This window comes from Procambarus clarkii, chromosome 4 (assembly GCF_040958095.1).
Source record: "Procambarus clarkii isolate CNS0578487 chromosome 4, FALCON_Pclarkii_2.0, whole genome shotgun sequence".
Classification (NCBI taxonomy): domain Eukaryota; kingdom Metazoa; phylum Arthropoda; class Malacostraca; order Decapoda; family Cambaridae; genus Procambarus; species Procambarus clarkii.
In genome coordinates, this window is record NC_091153.1 from 35,771,197 (window position 1) to 35,777,196 (window position 6,000).

At 44.0% G+C, this 6,000-nt stretch overlaps 1 pseudogene; it reads left to right on the forward strand.

Moving 5' to 3' along the window:
- The window catches only part of LOC123748661 (UDP-glycosyltransferase UGT5-like), a 124,184-nt pseudogene extending 118,501 nt beyond the window's left edge, over positions 1 to 5,683 (forward strand).
- The last annotated feature ends 317 nt before the right edge of the window (positions 5,684 to 6,000 follow it).

A 6,000-nucleotide genomic window follows, 5' to 3' on the forward strand; every position in this document is an offset into this window, starting at 1 on the left:
GGTGAACGACCAAGTGACAAGACTAAGGAAGACAGAGGGGGCATATACTGAAAGTGACAAGGAAATCTGCGAGGCACTGAATGCCAGTTTCCATGGAGTGTTCACTACCGAGCCTGAGCAGCTCCCATTGTTGGAAGGGGTTACCCTAGATGAAAGACTATCAGATATAGAGGTGACAGCAGAGGAGGTAATGAAACAGTTGACAACTCTAGATACAACTAAAGCAGTTGGACCAGACAAAGTATCACCGTGGATACTAAAAGAAGCAGCACAGGCCCTCAGCGTGCCTCTGGCAATGATCTTTCATGAGTCACTTATGTCAGGAGAATTGCCCAGTTGCTGGAAGAAGGCAAATGTCGTGCCGATCTTCAAGAAAGGTGATAGGGAGGAGGCACTTAACTATAGACCTGTATCACTGAGAAGCATCCCCTGTAAAATACTGGAAAGAATAATTAGGCTACGACTGGTTGCACACCTGGAGAACATTAGGTTTGTGAACAAACATCAACATGGGTTCTGGACAGGGAAATCGTGCCTAACAAACCTTCTGGAATTCTATGATAAAATAACGAGGATAAGACAGGACAGAGATGGTTGGGCAGACTGCATATTTCTGGACTGCCAAAAAGCCTTTGATACAGTACCGCACATGAGACTGCTGTTCAAGCTCGAGAGGCAGGCGGGGGTGGGGGAAAAGGTCCTAGCATGGATAAGGAACTACCTAACAGGAAGGAACCAAAGAGTTACGGTAAGGGGCGAGAAGTCGGACTGGCGAACAGTAACAAGTGGAGTACCACAAGGATCGGTGCTGGGACCAATTCTATTTCTAGTATATGTTAACGACATGTTTACAGGCGTAGAGTCCTACATGTTGATGTTTGCGGATAACGCAAAGTTGATGAGAAGAGTTGTGACAGATGAGGATTGCAGGATCCTCCAAGAGGACCTGAACAGGTTGCAGAGATGGTCAGAGAAATGGCTACTGGAATTCAACACGAGCAAATGTAAAGTTATGGAAATGGGACTAGGAGATAGGAGACCAAAGGGACAGTACACAATGAAGGGGAACAGCCTACCTGTAACGACGCGTGAAAGAGACCTGGGGGTGGACGTAACACCTAATCTATCTCCTGAGGCACATATAAATAGGATAACGACAGCAGCGTACTCTACACTGGCAAAAGTTAGAACATCATTCAGAAACCTAAGTAAGGAGGCATTTAGGGCGCTTTGCACTGCCTACGTAAGGCCAGTCTTAGAGTATGCCGCCTCATCATGGAGTCCCCATCTGAAGATGCATATAATGAAACTGGAAAAGGTTCAGAGGTTTGCAACGAGACTCGTCCCAGAGCTACGAGGGATGGGGTATGAGGAGCGCCTGAGGGAACTGTGCCTTACGACACTAGAAAGAAGAAGGGAGAGGGGGGACATGATAGGAACGTATAAGATACTCAGAGGGATTGACAGAGTGGACATAGACGAAATGTTCACACGGAATAGTAACAGAACGAGGGGACATGGATGGAAGCTTGAAACTCAGATGAGTCACAGAGATGTTAGGAAGTTTTCTTTTAGCGTGAGAGTATTGGGAAAATGGAATGCACTTCAGGAACAGGTTGTGGAAGCAAATACTATTCATAATTTTAAAACCAGGTATGATAGGGAAATGGGACAGGAGTCATTGCTGTAAACAACCGATGCTCGAAAGGCGGGATCCAAGAGTCAATGCTCGATCCTGCAGACACAACTAGGTGAGTACAACTAGGTGAGTACACACACACACACGGATGACCTGGACATACTGGAGGAATGGTCTAGAAAATGGCTGCTAATGTTCAACTCAGGAAAGTGTAAGGTAATGAAATTAGGCAAAGAGAGCAGGAGGCTGAACACAAGGTATCATCTGGGAGGTGAAATCCTGCAAGAGTCAAATAGAGAGAAAGATCTGGGGGTTGATATCACGCCGAACCTGTCCCCAGAAGCCCACATCAAAAAAATATCATCAGCGGCATATGCTAGACTGGCCAACATAAGAATTGCCATTAGAAACTTGTGTAAGGAATCGTTCAGGACCCTGTATACTACTTATATAAGACCAATCCTGGAGTATGCAGCTCCAGCCTGGAGTCCATACCTAGTTAAACACAAGACAAAGTTAGAGAAGTTTCAGCAGTATGCCACCAGACTCGTACCGGAACTGAGAGGAATGAGCTACAAGGAAAGGGTAAAGGAGCTGAACCTCACATCCCTGGAAAACAGAAGAGTAAGGAGAGACATGATAACCACCTACAAAATTCTCAGGGGAATTGACAGGGTGGACAAAGACAAACTCTTCAGCACGGGTGGGACACGAACAAGGGGACACAGGTGGAAACTTAGTACCCAGATGAGTCACAGAGACGTTAGAAAGAAATTTTTCAGTGTCAGAGTAGTTAATAAATGGAATGCACTAGGAAGTGATGTGGTGGAGGCTGACTCCATACACAGTTTCAAATGTAGATATGATAGAGCCCAGTAGGCTCAGGAATCTGTACTTCAGTTGATTGACAGTTGAGAGGCGGGACCAAAGAGCCAAAGCTCAACCCCCGCAAGCACAATTAGGTGAGTACAATTAGGTGAGTACACATTAAAGTTCATCCCGAGTAAATGCAAAGTAATGACACTAGGCGGTCGAAACAGGAGGCAAGACACAGGATACAGAATAAGAGATGAAGTACTTCATGAAACAGACAGAGATAAAGATCTAGGAGTTAATATCACATCAAACCTGTCTCCTGAAGCCCACATAAAAAGGATAACATCTGCAGCATACGCGAGGCTGGCTAACATCAGAACAGCCTTCAGGAACCTGCGTAAGGAATCATTCAGAACCTTGTATACCACATATGTAAGACCAATCCTGGAGTATGCGGCCCCAGCATGGAGCCAGTTCCTTGTTAAGCACAAGACGAAGCTTGAAAAAGATCAGAGGTATGCCACTAGGCTAGTCCCAGAACTATGAGGCATGAGTTACGAGGAAAGGCTGTGGGAAATTCACCTCACGACACTGGAAGACAGAAGAGTAAAGGGAGACATGATCACTACCTACAAAATTCTCAGGGGAATTGAAAGGGTAGATAAGAATAAACGGTTTAGCATGGGTGGTACGCAAATAAGGGAACACTGGTGGAAACTGAGTACCCAAATGAGCCACAGGGACGTTAGAATGATTTTTTTCAGTGTCAGAGTAGTTAACAGGTGGAATGCATTAAGCAGTGATGTTGTGAAGGTTGACTACATATACAGTTTCAAATGTAGATATGATAGAGCCCAGTAGGCTCTGGAACCTGTACATCAGTTGATTGACTTTTGAGAGATGAGACTAAAGAGCCAGAGCTCAACCTCCGCAAGCACTAATAGGTGAGTACAAATAGGTGAGTACACACACAAACCTGATTCAAAGTCCTGGCCGAGGCAGAAACAAATGGGCAAAGATTCTTTTACCTGATGCACCTGTTCATCTACCAATATAGTAGGTATCTGAGAGTTAGACGGCTGTTTTGAACTGCATCCTGGGGATGTATGTGTGTATGTACTCACCAAGTTGTGCTTGCGGGCGATGAGCTCTGGCTCTTTGGTCCCGCCTCTCAACTGTCAGTCGACAGGTGTACAGATTCCTGAGCCTACTAGGCTCTATCATATCTACAATTGAAACTATGTTTCGAGTCTGCCTCCACCACATTACTGCCTAATGCATTCAATCTGTTATCAACTCTAACATAGAAACAGTTCTTTCTAACGTCCCTGTGGCTCATTTGGGTACTCAGTTTCCACCTGTGTCCCCTTGTTCGCATACCACACGGTGTTAAATAGTTTATCTAGTTTATCTATATACCTTGTCAATTCCTCTCAGAAATTTGTAGGTAGTGATCATGTCTCTACGAGCTCTCCTGTCTTCCAGCGCCGAGAGGTGCAATTCACACAGCCTTTCTTCGTATCTTATGCCCCTTAGTTATGCGACTAACCTAGTGGCATACCTCTAAACTTTTTCCAGCTTCGCCTTGTGCTTGACAAGGTACGGGCTCCATTCTGGGGCCGCATACTCCAAGATTGGTCTTACACACGTGGTATACAAGGTCTTGAAGGATTCCTTTCACAGCTTACTAAAAGCAGTCCTGATGTTAGCTAGCATTGCATACTCCGCTGATGTTATTATTTTTATGTGGGCTTCTGGAGACAGGTTTGGCGTGATGTCAACTCCTAGATCCTTCTCTCTGTCCGTTTAATGTAGGAGATCATCTCCCATCAGTATCCTGTGTCTGGTCTCCTGTTTCCACTACTTAGCTTCATTGCCTTACATTTACTTAGGTTGAACAATAGAGCCATTTGTTGGCCCATTCATTCAGTTTGTCTAGGTCATCTTGAACCTCATACTATCTTTTTCTATATCCTAATCCTCCTCATAATTTTTGCATCATCAGCAAACAAAAAAGGAACGAGTCTATTCTCTCTGAAAGATCATATACATATATCAAAAACAGTATAGGTCCAAGGACTGATCCCTGTGGGACTCCGCTGACACGCCCTACCAATCTGAGTCACCCCTCACAGTGACTCGCTGTCATCTGTTGCTTAGGTACTCCCCTATCTAATGGAGTACTTTCCCTTTCACTCCTGCCTGCATCTCCAGCTTGTGCACTAGTCTCTTGTGAACTCACCTAGTTGTGCTTGTGGGGGTTGAACTCTGGCTCTTTTGGGCCCGCCTCTCATGTGTCAATCAATCAACTGTTTTTTTTACACACACATACACACACACACACACACACACACACACACACACACACACACACACACACACACACACACACACACACACACACACACACACTCACGCACGCACACACGCTCACACACGCTCACACACACACACACACGCACACACACACACACACACACACACGCACACACACACACACACACACACACACACACACACACACACACACACACACACACACACACACACACACACATGGTGGAGGCTAACCCAATCACAGTTTCAAATGTAGATGTGATAGAGCCCAGTAGGCTCAGGAATCTGTACACAAATTGATTGACAGTTGAGAGGCAGAACCAAAGAGGCAAATCTCAACCCTTGCAAGCACAAATAGGTGAGTACACACACACACACACATGTGCATGTAAATAGACAAAAATATTATTTATTAGTTCTTTTTCATTTCTTTCGTGGTCAGATATAAAGAAAACATGATGAGGATGTCAACGGGGATGAGGGACCAGCAGACGTCACCCAGGGACCGGGCAGTGTTCTGGACGGAGTACGTCATCCGCCACCGTGGGGCACCCCAGCTGAGGTCCCCGGCGGCACAGCTCTCCTGGGTGGAGTTCCTCATGCTCGACGTCCTGCTCCTCCTCCACCTGGCTCTCTTCCTTCTCGTCTTCATCCTACGTCGCATCTTCACTGTCATCTCTGCTAAAATCTTCGGCAGTAACGATATCAAGAAGAAAACGGATTAAGTTTTGTTTTGTCGAAACCTGAAAGTGACTTTGAAATTAAATAATAATAATAATAATAATAATAATAATAATAATAATAATAATAATAATAATAATAATAATAATAATAATAATAATAATAAAATTAAGAAGTTGAATTGACACTTTATGGAGGCAAATAAATTTAATTTAGTTTATTTATTCAATTAATTTATCTTCTAAATGAAACAAGAAAGAGAACCTTTCATTAGCAGCTGGTGTTGTAGCTCAATGTGTCTTAGTATAGATATATTTTCAAGTTATATTAACCATATATGTCAATAGCATGCACTAATCCTCATACAATGAGGCTACCAACTTGGCCGGAACACATGGGATAATCTAAACATAGCAAGGAGTATATTATCGTTGCTATAGATCCTGAATATTATATATTTTATTATATGTTTATTATATATCACTCGGCCTATTAGGCAAATTGGGCCTTGCATAGTAGGCCGAGAA